General features: G+C 48.1%; 1 long non-coding RNA gene across 1 annotated transcript in view; it reads right to left on the bottom strand.

Annotated features, from left to right (window-relative positions):
• Positions 1–3,351: 3,351 nt before the first annotated feature.
• LOC309519153 overlaps positions 3,352–22,093 on the bottom strand; it is a 130,582-nt gene continuing 111,840 nt past the window's right edge. Inside the window, exon 2 of the long non-coding RNA XR_014213693.1 lies at positions 3,352–3,519. This is a non-coding gene — a long non-coding RNA (uncharacterized lncRNA). The remainder of the gene's footprint in view (positions 3,520–22,093) is intronic.

Raw genomic sequence — 22,093 nt, 5'->3', positions numbered from 1 at the left:
GAGAAAGGTTGTTTTCTGCTGCTCCAGAGAAGCGGACACGGAGCAATGGATCCAAACTACAAGAACGAAGATTCCACCTAAACATTAGGAAGAACTTCCTGACAGTAAGAGCTGTTCGACAGTGGAATTTGCTGCCCAGGAGTGTGGTGGAGTCTCCTACTTTGGAGGTCTTTAAGCAGAGGCTTGACAACCATATGTCAGGAGTGCTCTGATGGTGTTTCCTGCTTGGCAGGGGGTTGGACTCGATGGCCCTGGTGGTCTCTTCCAACTCTAGGATTCTATGATTCTAAAACCAGGATAAAACATCCAACATAAAAAACTTCCCTGAAGAGGGAATTTACACCTAATTTACACCTTCAGTTGCCCCTTGCCTTGTAGCATCCCCATGTCCGCCTCCCTGGGAGGGGTGCAACCACCTGCTTTGGGAACCATGGATTTAAAACATTCAAAAAATTGAAACCAACAATAAACTTAAGCTTTCAAGGGATCTGGGTAGGCTTGCTTAGAACGAAAATGTTTTTAGTATGTTATTCATTGTACTTGCACAAACCTAGAGTTCTGGATCTCCCCACTTCACCAGCACTGACTGGCTAGTGCCAGTGACGTCATGATTTCTTGAAGTGTACATCAGCGTCTTCTTCTCCCTCTTCTTCTTCTTCTTCTACTACTACTACTTTATTGAATTTATATACCGCCCTATACCCGAACGCGGGTGGCGCTGTGGGTTAAACCACAGAGCCTAGGACTTGCCAGTCAGAAGGTCAGCAGTTCGAATCCCCGCAATGACGGGGTGAGCTCCCGTTGCTCAGTCCCTGCTCCTGCCAACCTAGCAGTTCGAAAGCACGTCAAAGTGCAAGTAGATAAATAGGTACCGCTCCGGCGGGAAGGTAAATGGCATTTCCGTGCGCTGCTCTGGCTCACCAGAAGTGGCTTAGTCATGCTGGCCACATGACCCGGAAGCTGTATGCCGGCTCGCTTGGTCAGTAAAGCGAGATGAGCACCGCAACCCCAGAGTCGGTCACGACTGGATCTAATGGTCAGGGGTCCCTTTACCCTTTACCTTTTATACCCGGAGGTCTCAGGGCGGTTCACATAAAAAGATCACAGTATATAAAATAAAAACAAAATCAAAACCCCAATAATAACCCCCCCCCCAGAGCCACAATTTAAAAGCGTATGGGATTATATTATGTGCATGGCCCAGTGTCAACATGTCAACCCATCTTATTTCTGTGTCACGGCTGGAGTTTGCTTCTTAGGCCTCAGTTTAAAATACAGGAATATACTAGCAAGCGTTGCATATGTAGCTATAACGTAATTTCTTCTGCCTGTCATGGTCAACAAAAGAGGTTTAAAGGCTGTCTCAAGGCAAATCTTTAAAAATGTAGTATAAACACCAACAACTGGGAAACACTGGCCTGCGAGTACTCCAGTTGGAGAACAGCCTTGACCAAGGGTGTCCTGGGCTTTGAAGAAAGGAAGCAGGGGGGGAGCAGGGGGGGGCACACATGCAATTTTAATTGAGAAAATGATGCATCAGGAGAACAGGATGACCCCCTCCTGCAGGACCAGGCTCTGAGTTCAAATCCTGTCACACCACACACAGGACCCTGGCCGTGGGGGAAGAAGGGTCTGTAGCTTAGTGGGTAGAGCATCTGCTTTGCATGCCGAAGTTTCCTAGGTTCGATCCTCTACACTGTAGACTGTAGAGTCTACAGCATCTGCAGGTAGAGCTCTTGCCAAAACCCCTGGAGAGTTGTGACCCCCACATTGCGGATGGGGGGTTGGACTAGATGACCCTCGGGGGTCCCTTCCAATTCTATGATACTATGAAAGCCGCTGCTGCCAGTCAGTGCAGGCAATACTGAGCTAGATGGACCAGATGGTCTGACTCAATGTAACGCAGCTTCAGTAGAGCACGAGGCTTTTAATCTCAGGGTCACGGGTTTGAGCCTCACGCGGGGCAAAAAAAATCCTGTATTGCCGGGGGTTGGACTAAAAGATCCTCGGGACCCCTCTAAAAAACAATAATTTGTACATAATTTTCTATTTTACAATTTTCAGTTTTCCATTTTACAATATTCATTTAAACAACCTTAAAATGTCAATGACTTCCATTCTTCTCTTTCCATGGTTCAATTTGCATATCATAAATTCCTGCCTATTTTACATAAACCAAACCATTCAGTATTCCATTAATACATGCATCAAAACTTGTTTACACTGTTGAATATATCTGAATGCTGTCCACGTTTTCAAGCGTGCACAGTCCCCCCCCCCCATATATTCAATAAACATCTTCCAATCTTCTCTAAATGTATGTTCTTCTTGTTCTCTTATTCTATCTGTTTGGTCCACAAGCTGCGCATATTCCATCAGTTTAAGTTGCCATTCTTGTTTAGTCGGGACCTCGCTCGTTTTCCATTTTGGGGCTAACAAAACACGGGCCGCAGTAGCGACAAACATAAATAACCTTTTTTGAGGCCTGGGCATTTCCATCTGAATTATCCCCAATGAAAAGGACTCTGTGTGGTTGTTTTTGGAAAAGTAATTTTAAACGCGGGTGGACGCTGTGGGTTAAACCACAGAGCCTAGGGCTTGCCAATCAGAAGGTCGGCGGTTCGAATCCCCGCGATGTGGTGAGCTCCCGTTGCTCGGTCCCAACCTAGCAGTTCGAAAGCACAAAGTGCAAGTAGATAAATAGGTACCACTCCAGCGGGAAGGTAAACGGCGTTTCCGTGCGCTGTTCTGGTTTGCCAGAAGCGGCTTAGTCATGCTGGCCACATGACCCAGAAACTGTACGCCGGCTCCCTCGGCCAGTAAAGCAGATGAGCGCCGCAACCCCAGAGTCGGCCACAACTGGACCTAATGGTCAGGGGTCCCTTTACTTTTACCTTTAATTTTAAACATTCATTATAAACCATTTCCCAATGCTCTTTTACCCTTTTACAGGTCCAAGACCACATATGTGGTCATCTCTACATTTCTATGATGCTATGATTCTTTATCCCCTGAAGTCACCCCTGGACCAGCTATGCTCCATATGCCCCACACTGACTGGCAGCAACTCTCCCCAAGTCTCAGGTAGAAAGAAGGCCTTTCCCAGCCCTGCTTGGAGATGCTGATGGGACTGAACCTTGTGCACCCAAAGCCGGTGTCCTAGGGGAGATTCCATACGTGCCCCCCCCAGCACCGCTTGGCTCCAGGAGAGAAATCCTTTGTTTGCCTCCGCGCTGCCCAGAGGGCGGATTCGCGGGCGCCTTTGTGCCTCAAAGCTGCCATCTAGCGGCGTGAGAAAAGAAATATCAACAATCTCAGATATGTAGAAGACACAACTTTGATGGCAGAAAGTGAGGAGGAATTAAAGAACCTCTTAATGAGGATGAGAGAGGAGAGGGCAAAATATGGTCTGAAGCTCAACATCCAAAAAATGAAGTTCATGGCCACTGATCCCATCACGTCCTGGCAAATAGAAGGGGAAGAAATGGAGGCAGTGAGAGATTTTACTTTCTTGGGCTCCTTGATCGCTGCAGATGGTGACAGCAGCCACGAAATTAAAAGACGCCTGCTCCTTGGGAGAAAGGCGATGGCAAACCTAGACAGCATCTTAAAAAGCAGAGACATCACCTTGCCAACAAAGGACCGTATAGTTAAAGTTATGGTTTCCCCAGTAGTAATGTATGGAAGTGAGAGCTGGACCATAAAGCAGGCTGATCGCTGAAGAATGGATGTTTTGAATTATGGAGCTGGAGGAGACTCTGGAGAGTCCCATGGACGGCAAGAAGATCCAACCTCTCCATTCTGAAGGAAATCAGCCCTGAGTGCTCACTGGAAGGACAGATCCTGAAGCTGAGGCTCCAAGACTTTGGCCACCTCATGAGAAGAGAAGACTCCCTGGAAAAGACCCTGATGTTGGGAAAGATGGAGGGCACAAGGAGAAGGGGATGACAGAGGATGAGATGGTTGGACAGTGTTCTTGAAGCTACGAACATGAGTTTGACCAAACTGCGGGAGGCAGTGGAAGACAGGAGTGCCTGGTGTGCTCTGGTCCAGGGGGTCACAAAGAGGCGGACACGACTAAACAACTCAACAACAACAACCACCTGTGTGGCTTGCCTGACTGTCTGTGTGCTACTAGCTATGTACAGATTATTCATTAGCCACCTCTCCCAATGCCTCACTTTCTTAAAACAATGTCCCACATCAAAAGGTGTCCAGCAATATCACTTCCTTCCAACAGTTTAGGACTAGGAAACTGAAGGCTGTTCTTCAGCCATCAAAGAGCTTAGAGAGGGCGAAGCAAACAGAGGCAGGAAAGGAAACCACATTAGAGCACTGTCTCCTCGAAATACAAATATCCAGTATCTTCCGGATAAATTGCCCATACAGTGGGACCTTGGGAAAGATGTGGTGAGGGACCTTGGGATGACAGTGAGCCATGATAGAAGAGGGAATGAAGGAGGAGAAGGAAGATAATAATAATAATAATAATAATAATAATAATAATAATAATAATAATAATATATTTTTATTTATACCCCGCCCTTCCCGGTTCAGAAAACTGGGCTCAGGGCAGCTAACAACAAATTTTAAACACTTAATTGATGCAACAAAAAACAGCATAAAATACAGTATAAAACGTGAATAATAAATTCAGAATTCAAAAATCAATTTAGGAGGAAAATCCATCCAATATACATTAGATGATCACCAGGGCTAGCTGGCTAAATTAGTCCTATTTGGGCCAGCGAGGAGACCAGGGGAGAATTAGCTGTGGGATCCCAGAGCGGTTAATCTTCATAAAAAGCGGAGGGGGAGGGAAGGAAGGGGAATAAAAGATCAGGCTAAGTTCAAAATGAAAGCCAGGCGGAATAGCTCTGTCTTACAGGCCCGACGGAAGGAGGTTAAATCCTGCAGGGCCCTGGTCTCATGGGACAAAGCATTCCACCAGGTCGGAGCCACCACTGAGAAGGCCCTGGCCCTGGTGGAGGATAGTCTGACTTCCTTAGGGCCCGGGACCTCTAAACTATGGTTATTCATGGACTGTAAGGTCCTCTGCGGGGCAGACCAGGAGAGGCGGTGCCGTAGATACGAGGGCCCTAAGCCACAAAGGGCTTTAAAGGTCAAGAAGAAGAAGACCTGAAGTGCACACATGGCTTGGAAGTCACCAGCCTCTTGGGCTATTGTGACCTCCTGTCTTTTATTGGAGAGGTCTGTGCAGTGGCGTAGCGTGGGGGGTGCAGGGGGGCCGGCTGCACCGGGCGCAACATCTGGGGGGCGCACTCGCAGCTCTCTGCCCCTGCTAAAATCCACGGGTTAGGGGGCGCAAATTACTTGCCTTGCCCCGGGTGCTGACAACCCACGCTACGCCACTGGGTCTGTGCAAGATCTCTGTGCCAGATCCAGTGCAGAGTCCCCACCCGAGGGCTTGGCCATATGTATGTCTGCTGGACTGCTGCTCAGCTCGCTTCCTGGGCCCAAGAGACAGGTCTTGGCGGCTACCCCATTTGCTACCCCCCCTCCCTCCTCGCACGCTGGCTGTGACACTCAGCCGTCGTTGATGGGAAAGTGCCACCGGAGCCAGCTCTCCCCTTGCCAGGCTGGTGGGAGAAAATGAGCGCTCTGAATGCGTTCCAGAAACATTTTGTTCTGGATGAGAAAAGGGAGGCTCCCCAGGAAAGTCCTGACATGCTCCTTAAGTCGTAAAAATTAAAATATACAACCAGCCAAGTAGATTTCGCTGCAGTATAGGTCCATGGGAAAGTGGATCTCTTTCTGTTTCGGAAGCCATTCCAGAGCCTGGCATGTGGATTCTGGAACCAAATGCCCCAGGATTACTGGTGCTGAGCCCTGTCTGTTAGGAGGATAAAGTTCTGCCTTTTCTGAGCTGAGACAAAAAATCCCAGATTTGAACATTGCCTCTGCTGCAAAACCACTAGGTGGCCTCTTGGCCTCAGCGCAGCCAACTAGCCTTGCTCAGGCACCCACCGAAACACAAGTTCCCCAAAAAGTGAGAAAATGCCTGTGAAGTTAATGGCAACACTTTGACACAGCAATATTCCCATGCGTAGACCCCATGGATGTGTGAGCAGGGGATTAACTACAGATGTGTGGGGAGAGACTGGATGTGGTTCAGTAAACAAGAAAGAGCGAAAGCAAGAAGATTCAGGATGCAGCTATTAAAATTTGGGATAAATGCAGTGAAATGTTATTGCCAGGCATATTCCATTTGGCTCTGATAATTGATAGTCGTGCATTAAGAGGGGCAAAAGCACTTGGCTGATAACACTAAAGGCTCAGTGTCTCGTCGCTGCCAAATGAGCCTCGCCAGTTTCGGGAACGACGACCACCAGAGAGCCAGTGTGGTGTAGTGGTTAAGAGCGGTGGACTCGTAATCTGGGGAACTGGGTTCGCGTCTCCGCTCCTCCACATGCAGCTGCTGGGTCACCTTGGGCCAGTCACACTTCTCTGAAGTCTCTCAGCCCTACTCACCCCACAGAGTGTTTGTTGTGGGGGAGGAAGGGAAAGGAGAATGTTAGCCACTTTGAGACTCCTGAAGGGGAGTGAAAGGCGGGATATCAAATCCAAACTCCTCTTCTTCTTCTTCTCCTGCAGGTGATCAAGCTGGGATAGAAGGGATCAGGCGATCTGTTAGGAACCTTGGACCAAAGTTGTTTGAGGATTTGTAAATGAATACAAGGATCTTGAACCCGGCTCGGTAGTATCAGGCATCGGGCTGCAATTGCCATCACATGCTTTCGGCCAGCCGCTCCCATCAGCCACGTGGCCGCCACATTCTGCACCATCTGGAACTTCCGAACCAGGCCCCAGGGTAGCCCCACACAGAGCGCATTGCAGTAATCCAGCGCATGAACAACAAATTTGATCAGAGATGTCCTAAAAGACACTTGTCCTATGGACTGTCTCAAGGCAAATCTTAAAAAATGTAGCATAAACACTGACAACTGGATTCCAGTTGGATTCCAGCCTTTACCAAAGGTGTCCTGGGCTTTGAAGACACTCGAACTCAGGACAAAAGGGAGAAATGTGCTAAGAGGAAGGCACACTTGGCAAACCCTCACTGGGATCGACTCCTGCCTCGAAACCAATATCCCCACTGTGGAAGGACATGTGGATCCAGAATTGGCCTCCACAGTCACTTACGGACTCACTGCTAAGACCGTGTTCATGGAAGACAATCTTACTCAGCTACGAGGGATCGCCAAAGAAGAAGAAGAAGATAACAGTTGAAGAATAAAGCACATCAGCTGCCAATAATGCAGTGGTTTTTTGGTGCCTTGGAGATCTGATGCGTCCAGTTCCTTTCAGAATTTCTTTTTTTATTTTTTGTGGGGGAAGGAGGGAGCTGCAATCTATTGCTGGACAAATGCAGCCAGAACAGCCGTTTGATTTTACTCTCTTGTTTTTAATGGCCCGCAGAATGGCTGTTGAAGGCAGGAAACAGGAGTCCGGAACGATGCCAGGAATCTGTGCAGCTGTGCCAGGAAAGACCAACGCCTGAGTCAGAACAGGAAGCCCTTTATAGGACTTCCTGGCTAGGAAAGGACCAATGGGCAGCTTGGGTGGGTGGATCCCAGCCAAACCCCGAACATAAATACTTTGGTACCCAGGGAGATGCTCCTTTCCGAAGCTCAGGTAGCCAACCAACGGGTTGCATTTTCCAGCACACCTTCACACTGGGCACCTGGACTGGCAGTGATGGCAAAAAAAATGGGGGTCGTGTGAGGATCTGTCACGCTTGTGTGACCAGCCAGAGGCAGGCGGCAGGACAGGAAGTCCTTCTTCACGCAGCATGTAGTTAGACTGTGGAACTCCCTGACACAGGAGAAAGTGACAGCCACCAACTTGGATGGCTATAGAAGAGATTCAGACAAATTCATGAAGGTGGAGAGGGCTGCTAGGATGGCTTTGGTCTGTCTCCGGCGCTGGAGGAAGCAAAGCTTCTGAATACCAGTTTCTGGAAGCCACAGGGCTGGGAAATTCCTTTGTGCTCAGATCCTGCACGCAGGCTTCTCATCCTGGGTAACCCGAGAGAACAGGATGCTGGACTAGCTGGGGCCTGATCCAGCAGGACTCTTGCTACAGTCTTACGAAGTGCAGAACCCGGTTATGAAGTGCAGACGGGTTATAACGAGTAATTGGAAAAATGCAGAAGAGCTAGGGAGGAAAAAAAAGTAGAATCTTAGAATATCTAACTCTGAAGATACATAAAATGAAAGGGTTTAAGGTCAGTGAGGAGAAGGAGGAGGACTGGTTTGAGAAGATATTGAATTATTTGGGCAGGTTTGAACAATTTGGGGCAATTAAAATGTCAAAAGTTAAATCAACCTTGTGGAGGGAGGAGTGTTAAGGTATAGAGAATTGTACATATGGTTGATTTGAATATGTATACCCAATGTATCAGCCGCCTGGGGGGGGGGTCACTGTTTGTTTTCACTGTTTGTGTTTTGGTTGTTGGTAAAAATAAAATTAAATTAAATTAAAAATGAAGTGCAGAGCCATCTTTTCCCCTCCTCTCTCTTCCCCCAACTGCCTTCCCATATGGAAACCTGACTAATGAGCTGTGGTGCCATCAGCCGGGCTGGGCAACCCCCCCCCCCAAGGACAGACGTCATGCTCCAGGAGAGCTCACTGTTTTGTTTTGGGTGGTTGGGTTGTTGTTTTTTTGACAGGGCGTGGCTGCCACCGCTCTCCCCGGGTTGGCAAGGAACCTGGGCTTGACCTGCTAAATTTCAGCTGTCTTCCTCCCCTCCAGGGCTTGGCAACCAAGCAGCCTGGGATCCTCTCCTGACTCATTCCGGTTGCTATGTGTGTCATGAGGTATTAGCTGGCAGGTTCTTGGAGGCTGGTTTTTTGCCTTGTGGCGGCTGAGCTGCCGGCTCTGTGTTTTCACAGCTGCGTTCAAAGGGCAGGACGGCCTTGGCGCAGTGACTGGCACCCGTCCTTCTACGAATCCCTTCTTGAGGCAGCTGGCACCATTGCGCCAGAACAGGCTTCTCTCGGCTTAGCTTCATTTGGGCACCTCTGTTTCAGCGAAGCAGCGTGTCTGTCTGTCTGTCTCTCTCTCTCTCTCTCTCTCTCTCTCTCTCTCTCTCTCAAATGTGCTTATTAAGTTTTCAAAAGCAGCAACACAAAAAATATTGCTGGCAGTGGTGGTGTGCAACTTTGGGGTGAGGTCACGCTGCTGGACGTCGCAGCGCCTGCTGTGGCTGTAGAGGCCAATATGGGAGAGACATGGCCACCAGCGACGGCCAGGATGCTCTCAGCCCAAAGATGGAAGGACAACACAATACCTACAAGAGAAGAGTGGGCGGTAAAACTGATGGACTGTGCTGAGATGGCCAAAATGACCGAAAAAATCAGGATGATAAAAACTTCAACAAAGATGGGGGGGGGATTTGTAATATATTTGACAGAACACTGTAAACAGATAAAAGCATTAGCAGGATTGAAATAACACTCACAGTGTGAAAAGAACTATAGGAGAAAATAGAGATTCATGGATATATGGAGGATAATATGGTATGTAGTGAAAATGATTACTAATAGACCCCACAAAAGGGAGGGTGGAAGTCTGAGAATTCAGAGGATTGTATATTTTTGGATTGTATTTTCTTTTTTGTGAATGCAAAACTAAATTGTAATACCAATAAAATTATTATATATACAGTCATACCTTGGGTTACAGATGCTTCAGGTTGCACGTTTTCGGGTTATGGACCGGAACGGGTTACTTCTGGGTTTCAGCACCCACCCATGCACAGAAGCACCAAATCGCAACCCGTACATGCACAGATGCGGTGCTGCGGGTTGCAAACATGCCTCCCGCACGGATCACGTTCACAACCTGAGTGTCCACTGTATAGATACATATATAGTGTGTGTGTGTGAGAGAGAGAGATATGGGAGAGACATGTTTTGTTGCAGCTGGGGCAGATGGATGCGTCCGGTTGCGCTGATTCAGATGCCCCAAGGCGTTTCTTGTCTCTGTGCTCCTCCCAGGGGTCATTCCTCCTGTGGTCACTGCTCTGGATGCACAACCTGACAGTCTGTCTCCAGGCCCTGCAGTTGTCTGCAAGGGAATCCCACACAGCAGGGTTGATGTCGCCAGCCTTCATGTCGTGTTTGTAGACATCTTTGTAACACAGAGTTGGTCTGCCAACGGGCCTGGTCCCTGAAGCCAGCTCCCCACAGAGCACGTCCTTGGGGATACTGCCGTCTTCCATTCTGTGGACATGACCAAGCCAGCTTAGACGTCGCTGAGACAGGAGTGCGAACATGCTGGGAGAGTGTGGGCTTGGGAGAGCGCATCTTTGCCTGGAATTCTGTCCTGCCGTGTGATACCCCAAATCCTCCTGACGCATCACATGTGGAAGACAAAACACAAAGTGTGCAAAACAAGACAAGCAATAAAGAAACAAAGGACAGCAACTGTGTGGAGCGCATTATTGCAGCAGGAATAAAACATCCAAGTTGTTGGCTCTGCAGTGAGATAGATAGATAGATAGATAGATAGATAGATAGATAGATGATGGAAGATAGATAGATAGATAAATAGATAGATAGATAGATAGATAGATAGATAGATAGATAGATGATGGATGATAGATAGATAGATGATAGATAGATAGATAGATAGATATAGATAGATAGATAGATAGATAGATAGATGATAGATAGATATAGATAGATAGATAGATGATGTATGATAGATAGATGATAGATAGATAGATAGATAGATAGATAGATGACGGATGATAGATAGATAGATAGATAGATAGATAGATAGATGATGGATGATATAGATAGATAGATAGATGATAGATAGATAGATAGATAGATAGATAGATGATAGATGATGGATGATAGATAGATAGATATAGATAGATAGATAGATAGATAGATAGATAGATAGATAGATAGATAGATAGATAGATAGATGATAGATAGATAGATAGATAGATGATGGATGATAGATGATAGATGATAGATAGATAGATAGATAGATAGATAGATAGATAGATAGATGATAGATAGTGTGTGTGTGTGTGTGTGTGTGTGTGTGTGTGTGTGTGTGTGAGAATGGAAGCCACACCACATCAAAACCGATCCTGTTTCGTATCCCTCTTTAAACCCTCCTGCGATGGGTCAAATGCTCAGGTCCGGCTGTGGTGGGGACCGCATGGGGAGGGGTCCGAGAACTACGAATGCCGCCTCAAGCTCCTTGAAGAACGAGTGAGGACAGAAACACAACAAATAAAGAAATGAAAGGAAGAAGCTGAGTTCTGCTGCCTTGCTAAGGCAGATGGGCTGGCCGGAGGCAACAGCAGCTCTGCCACACTCAAAATTGTGACTTCAAAGGGAAAGATCCCAGGGGGGAAAACAGCACCCCTGTCCCCTTCCTCCACCCCAGAATGAATTACAGCCCCCTGACCCCAGTTCATCTGGCGGTTAATTGCCAAGCAGCCATCGAGTAAATGCCTGGTGTTTTCTAGGGCAGATGGCTGGAATTTGCCACCCTCCATCTGCTGCTTCCAGGGGATTGTTGCAGTCGCAATCCAGAGTTCTGCCTCCCAGCCTTCAACCTAAAAGGGAAGCTTTTCAGACTGACGTTTTGCTTTGCTCCAATTGAAGGTATTAGGACACCGTTTAATTTTCTTTTTAAAAAGTTTGCAATGTGCTGTAGGTCAGTGTTTTTCAACCACTGTTCCGCGGCACACTAGTGTGCCGCGAGATGTTGCCTGGTGTGCCGTGGGAAAAATTCGAAATATTTTTTTTTAAAAAAAAAGTCAAATTTTCACCCACTAGGCGGGCGCCGGACTGTGTCCACCCTATTTTCCATCCATCCTGGGTGGGGATCATATCGGATGGGATCGGATGAGAGCGGACAGGCGGTCTGCTCTCATCCGATTCCCCATAGAGAGCAGCGGGGCTTTGACATCTCCCTCTCCGCACACCGTGGTGGTGTGCCTCGTGATTTTTTTCATGAAACAAGTGTGCCTTTGCCCAAAAAAGGTTGAAAAACACTGCTGTAGGTTTCCCTCCTGCTTCCCTTACCTTGAAAGTGGAAAAAGGACTATAAAGGCCACCACTTTGAAAGTCATTTTATCCTTTGTTTTATTTATTGCGTTTGCCGAATGATAGAATTGGAGAGTTGGGAGGGACCCCAGCTTTCCACTCAAGGAGCTCAAAGTGGCCCCTGTGGCTCTTCCTCCTTTAGTTTAATCCCCACAACAGGCAGTCTAGACTGAGAGGAAGCAACTGGCTGCAGGTCACCCAGTGAGCTTCAGGGACAAGCGGGGATTTGAACCCTGGTCTCCCAGCTCCTAGCCTAACACTCTAACAACCAAACCTCACTGGTCACCACAAGGACAAGAGTACAGCCACCCCCCAAAAAAAAGTTTGCATCAAGTTTTTTAAAACAAAGTTTGGAGGCGACACGCTAATCCAAGTGTGGCTGCTTCTGCAGAGAAATATTTCAGCACGGCAGAAAACTGTCCTTCCACAGCCAACTAGTCAGGGGAGGCCAGACAAAGCCTCTTCGTTTTCCCCAGAAGGAGGATATAGTTCTTTGTTTTACTTTCCTTTCGTTCCTTTTGTTATCGTGCTATGCATTTTGTGATTTTATAGTGTAAATCGCAATGGAGGAGGGCGCCTTTGGGGGTGACGTCAAACCGTCGGGAGGTTGCAGCGCCTGCTGTAGCCGTAGAGAAGGGGTCAGCAAGGTTTATCTTGCCTGGGCCGGATCGGTCCCGTGGAGATCCCTCCGTGGGCGATTTCCAGCATCTGTGCATGTGCAGATGCAATTTCTGGCGCTGCAGAAGCAAGTCCCCACGCTGCACCACACTGGTTTAGCGCAGCACGCGAGTGGGCTGCTTGGTTCAGGGCGGCTCGTGGGGCCAGTCAAATGACCTCTGTGGGCTGCTTCTGGCCCATGGGCCTTAGGTTGCAGACCCCTGCTGTAAAGACCGATAGGGGAAAGACATGTTTTGTTGCAGCCGGGGCAGATGGAGGGGTCCAGTTGTGCTGCCTCAGATGCGCCAGGGCGTTTCTTGTCTCTGTGCTCCTCTCTCCTCTGGTCACTGCTCCGGATGCACAACCTAACAGTCTGTCTCCAGGCACTGTGGCCGTCTGCAAGGGAGTCCCACACAGCAGGGTTGATGTCGCCAGCCTTCATGTCGTATTTGTAGACATCTTTGGTCTGCCAATGGGCCTGGTAAGAATAAGAATAAGAATTCTGAGCCTGCCCTCTGGAATCACAGAGCACCAGAGCTGCTCCCTGCGGGTCTGACAGCCGCTCTCCGCTCTGACTGTCACCTAACCTGGTTTTCTGAGTCTGAAGAGCTAATTGCTGGAAGAGGATGTTGGTGTGATGTCTTCCTCTTGCCATAATCCGGGTCAAGGAGTCAGGAGCGGGAGGCAAAAATAATAATGAATGATGCTTGCCAAGAGCACTTGGCGCATTTCCATTACTCGGGATTTTGCTCAGCGCTTCTCCCCCAAAGTAGGTAACTAGGTTTTGCAGCTGAGGAGAGGGAAACACAGGAGACTCGGAGCCACGTTGTCCGACAGCAGAAGCAGCCTAGGAAGCAGGAGGTTTGTGCCAGGCGGAGATTTGGCATCTGGGCGCAGAGCTGCACCGTGGGCCCCTCTGATCCGGCGATGTGAGCAGGTGCCATTTGACCTCATAAGCCTCGGAACGCTTCCCCTGAATATTGGAGAGAATAAGCGGACTATTCCTATGGACCCAAAGCTCTACCTCACACGGTTGTTGTGGGGGCTAACTGAGGACGGGGAGGAGAAACACATGCGCCATCTTGAGATGCTTGGAGAAGAAGATGGCATAGGAAGGCAATGAATGAATGAATGAATGAATGAATGAATGAATGAACTGATTCGAATCCCAGCTTTGAAGCAAAGTACAGTGGTACCTCATCACCTTGCCGACAAAGGTCTGTATAGTTCAAGCTATGGTTTTCCCAGTAGTGATGTATGGAAGTGAGAGCTGGACCATCAAGAAGGCTGATCGCCGAAGAATTGATGCTTTTGGATTATGGTGCTGGAGGAGACTCTTGAGAGTCCCATGGACTGCAAGAAGATCCAACCTCTCCATTCTGAAGGAAATCAGCCCTGAGTGCTCACTGGAAGGACAGATCGTGAAGCTGAGGCTCCAAGGCTTTGGCCACCTCCTAAGAAGAGAAGAGTCCCTGGAAAAGACCCTGCTGTTGGGAAAGATGGAGGGCACAAGAAGAAGGGGACAACAGAGGATGAGATGGTTGGACAGTGTTCTCGAAGCTACCAGCATGAGCTTGACCAAACTGCGGGAGGCAGTGGAAGACAGGAGTGCCTGGCGTGCTCTGGTCCAGGGGGTCACAAAGAGTCGGACACGACTAAACAACTAAACAACAACAACACAGTGGTACCTCAGGTTAAGAACTTAATTCGTTCTGGAGATCCGTACTTAACTTGAAACTGTTCTTAATCTGAGGTACCACTTTAGCTAACGGGGCCTCCTGCTGCCACTGCGCCACCACCGCACGATTTCTGTTCTCATCCTGAAGCAAAGTTCTTAACCCGAGGTACTATTTCTGGGTTAGCGGAGTCTGTAACCTGAAGCGTTTGTAACCCGAGGTACCACTGTAAACACATTTAATGACTGTGGTGCGACTGGCAGCTAAATTGGTGTCTGGGAGTGTCTGCCGAGACCACACAACACTGGTCTTGAAAGACCTACGGTACACTGGCTCCCAGTACAGTGGTACCTTGGGATGCGAATGGGATCGGTTCCAGAGCCCCATTTGCATCCCGAATGGAACGCAAGACGCGACAGCGCGTCTGCGTGTGTGTGGGTCACCTTTTGGCGCTTCTGCACATGTGCGTGATGTCATTTTGAAGGTCTGCGCATGAGCACGCAGCGAAAACCAGAAGTAACACGCTCCATTACTTCCGGGTTGCCGTGGAGCGCAACCCCAATTTGCCTAACCCGAAGCGTATTCATCCCAAGGTATGACTGTACGTTTCTGAGCACAATTCAAAATGTTGATGCTGACCTTGAAAGCCCTAAACGGCCTCAACCCAGTATCCCTGAAGGAGCGTCTCCACCCCATCGTTCAGCCTGGACACTGAGGTCCAGCTCTGAGGGCCTTCTGGCGGTTCCCTCCCTGTGAGAAGTGAGGTTGCAGGGAACCAGGCAGAGGGCCTTCTCAGTGGTGGCACCCGCCCTGTGGAACGCCCTCTTGTCAGATTTCAAGGAAATAAACAACTACCTGACTTTTAGAAGACATCTGAAGGCAGCCTTGTATGTTTGCTTGTGTTTTGAATATTCTGTTGGGAGCTGCCCAGAGTGGCTGGGTAAACCCAGGCAGATGGGCAGGGTATAAAAAAATTATTGCATTGGTACCTCAGGCAACAGGCGCTTCAGGTTACAGGCGCTTCAGGTTACAGAAATATTACCTCGGCTTAAGAACTTTGCTTCAGGATGAGAACAGAAATCGCGCGGTGGCAGAGGGAGGCCCCCTTAGCTAATGTGATACCTCAGGTTAAGAACAGTTTCAGGACCTCCAGAACGAATCAAGTTCTTAACCTGAGGTACTACTGTACTGTATTATTATTTTTATTATTAAGGAGCAACCTCACTGCAGCTGCTCTGGCGATGACCTCACATGTGGGAATGTGGCATATCGGAGTTTCTGGCAGTGGTGTCGCAAGGAGTTCGGTGAAGCAACCCCTTTCTTGTAAGCAGACCCATGCCAGCCACGCCTTGCCCTGGAGGCCCCACATCCCAGGCTTCCTGGATGGCACGCCCCCCCCCCAGAGAAGGTGCGCAGGGTTATCCCACACCGTTGCGTCACCAGCCAAGGCTGCCTCTTGCCGCTGAATCACACCTTATCTGTTGCGCCGCAGGAGAGTTTCAACTTCTTAAGGGATGGGCGGGGGTTTCTAGGATGCCACAGGAGGGCATCTGCACGTCAGCAGAGCGGCGCCAAGGCTAAGCTGTTCCAGGATACAAATAAGGAGATCAGTCTCCGCAGGGAGCCGGTCCCTGCCCCCTGCCCACCCCCACACGGCCTGACCTTGGCGAAGGGAACATGGCCATCGCCTCGGGCACCGCCAGCCACACTGTAGCAGCTTCAGAGAAAGGCTCCCAGAGGTGTTTGCTTTTCTCTCTGGCAGGAAAAAAGAGCAAGGAGTCTTGTCGTGCCTTGAAGACCAGCACATTTTTTTATGACTTTTGCGGACTGCAGCCTTGCATCAGATGAAGTGAGCCGTCACTCACAGAACCTGATGTTGTAATAAGTGGGCTAGTCTTTAAGGTGCCACAAGAGCTTTTGCTGTTTTACTCCTTTGGCCCAGGCTGAATGGCTATATACCGTATTTTTTGCACCATAACACTCACTTTTTTCCTCCTAAAAAGTAAGGGGAAATGTCTGTGCGTGTTATGGAGGGAATGCCTACGGGTGGCATGCCTACGGATTTTCCTCCTCTAAAAACTACATGCGTGTTATGGTCAGGTGCATGTTATAGAGCGAAAAATACGGTATATATCCAACATTTCTCCAATGAAAATAGAGACGTCCTATTCCATCATCATCATCATCATCATCATCATCATCATCATTCTATTTATACCCCACCCATCTGACTGGGTTTCCCCAGCCACTCTGGGCGGCTCCCAGCAGAATTAAAAGCACAAGAAAACATCAAACATTAAAAACTTCCCTAAATAGCTTTCATACCCTCCAGCATTTCTCCAATGAAAATAAAGACGTCCTAAGGAAAAGCGGGACATTCTGGGGTCAAGTCAGAAACCGGGACAGCTTCTGAAAATCCGGGGCTGTCCCTGGAAAAGAGGGACACTTGGAGAGTCTGATATTGATTATTAGGTTCAGAAAAGGGCCGACAAACTGATTCAGGGGGTGGGTGGACTCCGGTGTGAAGAAAGGCGGCAGCGTTTGGGGCTCCTTGGTTTAGAGAAAAGCCAGTTAAGGGGCAAAGTGACAGAAGTTTATAACTGAATGTGTGGCATGGGGAAAACAGGTCGGGAAAAAGTTTTTCTCCCTCTCTGATAACACTTGACCTCGTGGGCTTCCAAGGAAGCGGGATGCTGGAGGAAAAGAAAGTCCTTCTTCGTGCAGCACAGAGTTAAACTGTGGAACTCCTTGCCACAGTGATGGCCGCCAGCTTGGCTGGCTTTAAAAGAGGATTAGACAAGAAAAATGGATGGACTATGTGGAACTGGCAAAACTGACGCATAAACTACGGGATATGGACAACTGTGACTTTAAAGAAGAATGGGAACCTTTTACAAAGTCCTTAAAGAAACAACAAAACGAATCGGACTCCTTGGCAGGTTTTGAATAAACATACACAAATTTATTTGTTAACGTAATAGACGGATAGTTTAGAGATCTTTACATTTTTATAACATGCAGAGAATAATAAGTGTTGATAAATCAGAGAGAGGAGCTGAGGGAAGTCGTAGGGGAGGGAGGAGGGTTTGCGGGGGGAAATGGGGGGAAATACAATTGTTGAAATAATTTGTTATGTGAAAATAATCAATAAAAAATTATTAAAAATAAGTAAAAAATAAACAAAAGAGGATTCGACCAATTCACGGAGGAGAGGGCAGTCGACGGCTACTTGCCCCGATGCCTCCGCGCTCAGAGCTGGCGCTGGTTCCGCATGTGGGTCGCCAGAGGCCACAGGAGGAGAGAGAACATGATGCTCCTTTAGCCAGACCCAGCGGCCAGGCTCCTCCTTGCAGATTCAGATGGAACCTCCAGCTCCAGAGCCAGTCTACCCCGATCCCCAAGCTCTTAGGGGTATCCAGCCACTGCGAAAAGAGAATGCTGTATTGACTTATTCTCATGTTCTGGGGCGTGCGCCTTGCCACTTCGGAGGCCTCGCCAAGGTGCAGAGCTGGAGAAACGCCTAGCTTGGCTGGAGGAGGAGGAGGAGGAGGAAGAAGAGAGGAATGCAGATTTCCAGCCCCCTCTTCTCCTCCTGCTCTCGAAAGGGGAAGCGCTGGGAGGAAGTGGCTGCTGAGTGACTGAGCTGGGAGCCCTGGCCGGCTCCGAAATGACTAAGTTTGGCAGTGCTACCTGCTGGCTGGTTTTCCTTTTATGGTGGATTTGCAAGGCCCAAGTGGAAGGAGGATCTGCAGGGATCCACCCTGACCCGGCCGTGTGCTACGCAAGAGGAAGCAGCCCTGGGGTGGAGCTGCTGCTCTCCCTTGCGCTCACAAAGCTTTCCATGCGGCGAGGAGCATGTTCCGGCTGTGGGCGTGTGTGTCTCTCCGGGTGTGTACGGCTGTACAAGAAGACTTAAGTTTGCCTCTCATTGCACACCGCTTTGGGGTGCTTCCGAGGGACACAGCACACATTTTATGCTTCAGGCTGATTTGCCACCCGGTGACACACATGTCAGGGATGTGTATGAATGGGTGCATGAGGGAGCAAGCGGGAGAATTAATTAATTAGTGTTGTTATTATTTCCATTTATTACCTGCCTGCCACCCTAACGGCCACAGGGCAGGTTGCAACAGTTAAAGCACAACACCAACATTTAAGATGCAATATTAACAATAGCTTTTGCATCTTTCCCCCTTCCTCCTTCACAATTCTTTTTTTAAAAAAATAATTTGTATTGAATAATTTGTATTGTATTTTCACATAACAAATTATTCTAACAAATCGTCTTCTTTATATTTCCCCCCATTTTTCCCTCCCACTCCCCTCCCTCCCTCACTCCTCCCTACGACTTCCCTCAGCTCCTCTCTCTGATTTTTTAACACATATTATTCTCTGCATGCTATAAAATTGTTAAGATCCTCAACTTATCTATCTATTATATTAGCAACAATAAGTTTGTGTATGTTTATTCAAAACCTGCCAAGGAGTCCAGTCCAGTTCATTTTGTTTTGTTTTTTTCAAATAATTTGTAAAAGGTTCCCATTCTTCTTTGAAGTCACAGTTGTCCTTACCTCGCAATTTATATGTCAATTTCGCCAGTTCTGCATAATCCATCAATTTCTCTTGCCACTGCTCTTTTGTCGGGGTTTCTTCATTCTTCCATCCTTGTGCTATTAAGATTCTTGCCACCATTGTTGCATACATAAATATATTCTTCAGTTTCCTTGGCAGGTCTTTTCCTACAATTCCTAACAGAAACGCTTCTGGCTTTTTTTACAAATGTTAATTTCAACATTTTCTTCAACTCGTTATATATCATTTCCCAACATTTTTTTATTTCTCTACAATCCCACCACATATGGTAGAAAGTCCCTTTTTCCCCCTTACATTTCCAACAAATGTTTGACCCAGTTTTATACATTATTGCAATCTGTACTGGTGTTATATACCATCTATACACCACCTCCTTCACAATTCAAGTTAGCACACTGGGGGTGTCTTAATTTATTCTCACAAGAAGCCCATGAAGAAGATGAGCGACAGGCCAAGTATCATATAGAGAGCCAGGCTTCAAATTCCCTTCTGGGTTTCCTTTCTAGACGTTCCAGTCTCACTCATTAACCTACTTCGCAGGGTGGTTGTGAGGATAAAGAAGCGAATTTGCCCAGAAGACAAATGAGCCTCTGAGCCAAACCATTGGCTGCTGCTACATGGTCTGAAACAGGGCAGTGTCTCATTTTGGCACTGACATTATTCTCTTTTCTGTTTAAGCTTTAGGTGGCCATCATTAGCATGTTTGCATTATTCTATACAATGTTTTGTTTAAGCTTGTTGAAATATGTCAGCATATGTGCGGTTTTTTAAAATGCAAATAGATATTGGTTCTTTTTGCATCTATTGATATCGTAATCACTTCTCATACTTTTGTCTGGATTACATAAATCATTGCAAGCATTTTGTGTGTTGGAAACCACGTCTGGGGAAAGTGGCGTCGAAATAAACGCAGGATGGCGATGAAGTCAGTCCCATGGAGTTCAATGGTGTCTATGTGCCCATAGGATTTTCCTGGCTAAACCTGGCTGAGTGCCAGGGGTTGTGGCCAGCTGATTAACGGTGTGTGGGAATTGCTGAATGAAGGAAAGTGAAAGCTTTCCTATGGGGATGGGGGGTGGGGGAGGCAGAGGCTGGTTTGGCCTCAGCCACCCCCGGCCGGCCACAGGGTGGCGGCACCGCTTTCTGCCCTTGCCAGAAGTCTAGCCTTGGTGGGCAGAGATGCCCCTTTCAACGGCCTCTTCCTCCTCTGCTTTTCCCCTCCCCTCTCCTTCCCTTCTTCCCAGTCGATGCTTCTCTGAAAAGTCAAATAAAAGCATAACAAACAAAAACGCATTTAGTTTATTTATGAATCTCTACCTAGGAAGCATCTCGGTTTCACAATGGCATGAGGCGGACACAGAATCGTAGAATTGTAGGGTGGGAAGGGCCCCCCAAAGCTCATCTAGTCCAACCCACTGCAATGGAGGAACCAGTTAAAGAACCCCTGACAGATGGCTGTTTGACCTCTGCTTAAAAGCCTCCAATGAATTACAGCTCATCGCCTTCCGAGGGAGTTTGTTCCCCTGTCTTAACAGCTTTTGCCATCAGAAACCTCTTCCAAATGTTGTGTTGGGAACTCCTTTCTTGTCATTTGAATCCCTTGGTTCAGGTCCAAGCTTGCTGCCTCTTCCCTTTGACAGCCCTTGAGATAGTTGAAGAGGGCTACCAGATCTCCTCTCAGTCTCCTCTTTGCCAGGGTAAACATACCCAAATCCCTCGACCGTTCCTCATCAGGCCTGGTTTCCAGACCCTTGGTCATTTTGCTCACCCTCCTCGCACACCTTCCAGCTTGTCCATATAAAACAGGGATTGCCAAGGTTTACCTTGCCTGGGCCAGTTCTCTCCAGCGGAGATCCCTTCGTGGGCCAGATCGTGCGCACATGTGAGCGCATGCGGCCGTGATTTCTGGCATCTGCACAGACGCGATTTCCGGCATCTGAGCATGTGCAGATGCGATTTCCTTCACCGTGGAAGCGAGCCCCTGCGCTGCGCCAGTTTAGTGCAGCGTATGGGGACTCTCCTAGCGGGCTGCTCAGTTCAGGGGCAGCTGATGGGCCGGTTAAATGACCCCCGTGGGCTGCTTGTGGCCCATGGGCCTTAGGTTGCCGACCCCTGATATAAAACAATTGCATCTATAAAAAATGGTTTTTAAATTGTACATTGTATTCCATTGTTCTGAGGGTCACTTTGCATAGCAGTAGTAGTAGTAGTAATTTATTTATACCCCGTCCATCTGGCTGGGTTTCCCCAGCCACTCTGGACGGCTTCCAACAGAATATTAAAATACAATAGTCTATTAAACAGGGGGGTGTCGAGCGAGTTATGGGCTGCCTGGTGCAGAAGCCTACCTTGTAACAACAGGACGTGCATTTTCAAAACATGCACTTGTCTCTTTGAGACGCCACAGCTGCAGTGTGTGCTGCTGATATACACACTTTATCCGCAACAGGGGAAGCTCCCGATATGTCACCTCAAAATGCAGAGCCCTGAGCGTCTCAGCTTCCCTTCCTTTTCAAAGCTAAGTTTCTAGGCTTCATGGCCACGGACTGCAGAGACGAAGAGTCAAAGACTCGGAAAAATACTGTGATCAGGGAAGATGCGGTCTGACGGCCTCGCTCAGCCCCGATGAGTCATATGTGTGTTAAAAATTGTAGCTGGTTTGCAGAAACTGAGAGATTTCTGGAAATGGGCAGCTCGGATGTAGAGTGAGGCAAACGGAGATCCACCCAGTGTTGAAAAGTTCATTTTGAGGAGGAACTCGTCCCAGCTGCCGTTTGTGCTTTTGCAAAACAAACTCCTTCAGAATCCTGTACGCCGCCTTGAGCTCGTTGGGAGAAAGGTGGGGTATACGTGTAAAAAATAAAGAGTTGGAAAGTACAGTTCCCGTGATTATTTGGGGGAAGAAGTCGTGTGCTTTCAATGGATGGTATTCTGCCTGGAGGACAAACAGAAGGGGGAAACTAGATAGTGACGCAGCCAAAGGATGATTAAATGGAGAAACTACAGCTGGTGACTTTTTTTTGCAGTGCGTATGAATGAGATATCCTTTCTTTCTATCTATCTGTTTC

Source organism: Podarcis vaucheri, assembly GCF_965113315.1.
Source record: "Podarcis vaucheri genome assembly, chromosome: 14".
Lineage (NCBI taxonomy): Eukaryota > Metazoa > Chordata > Lepidosauria > Squamata > Lacertidae > Podarcis > Podarcis vaucheri.
This window is presented reverse-complemented; position numbering and strand designations above follow the sequence as displayed.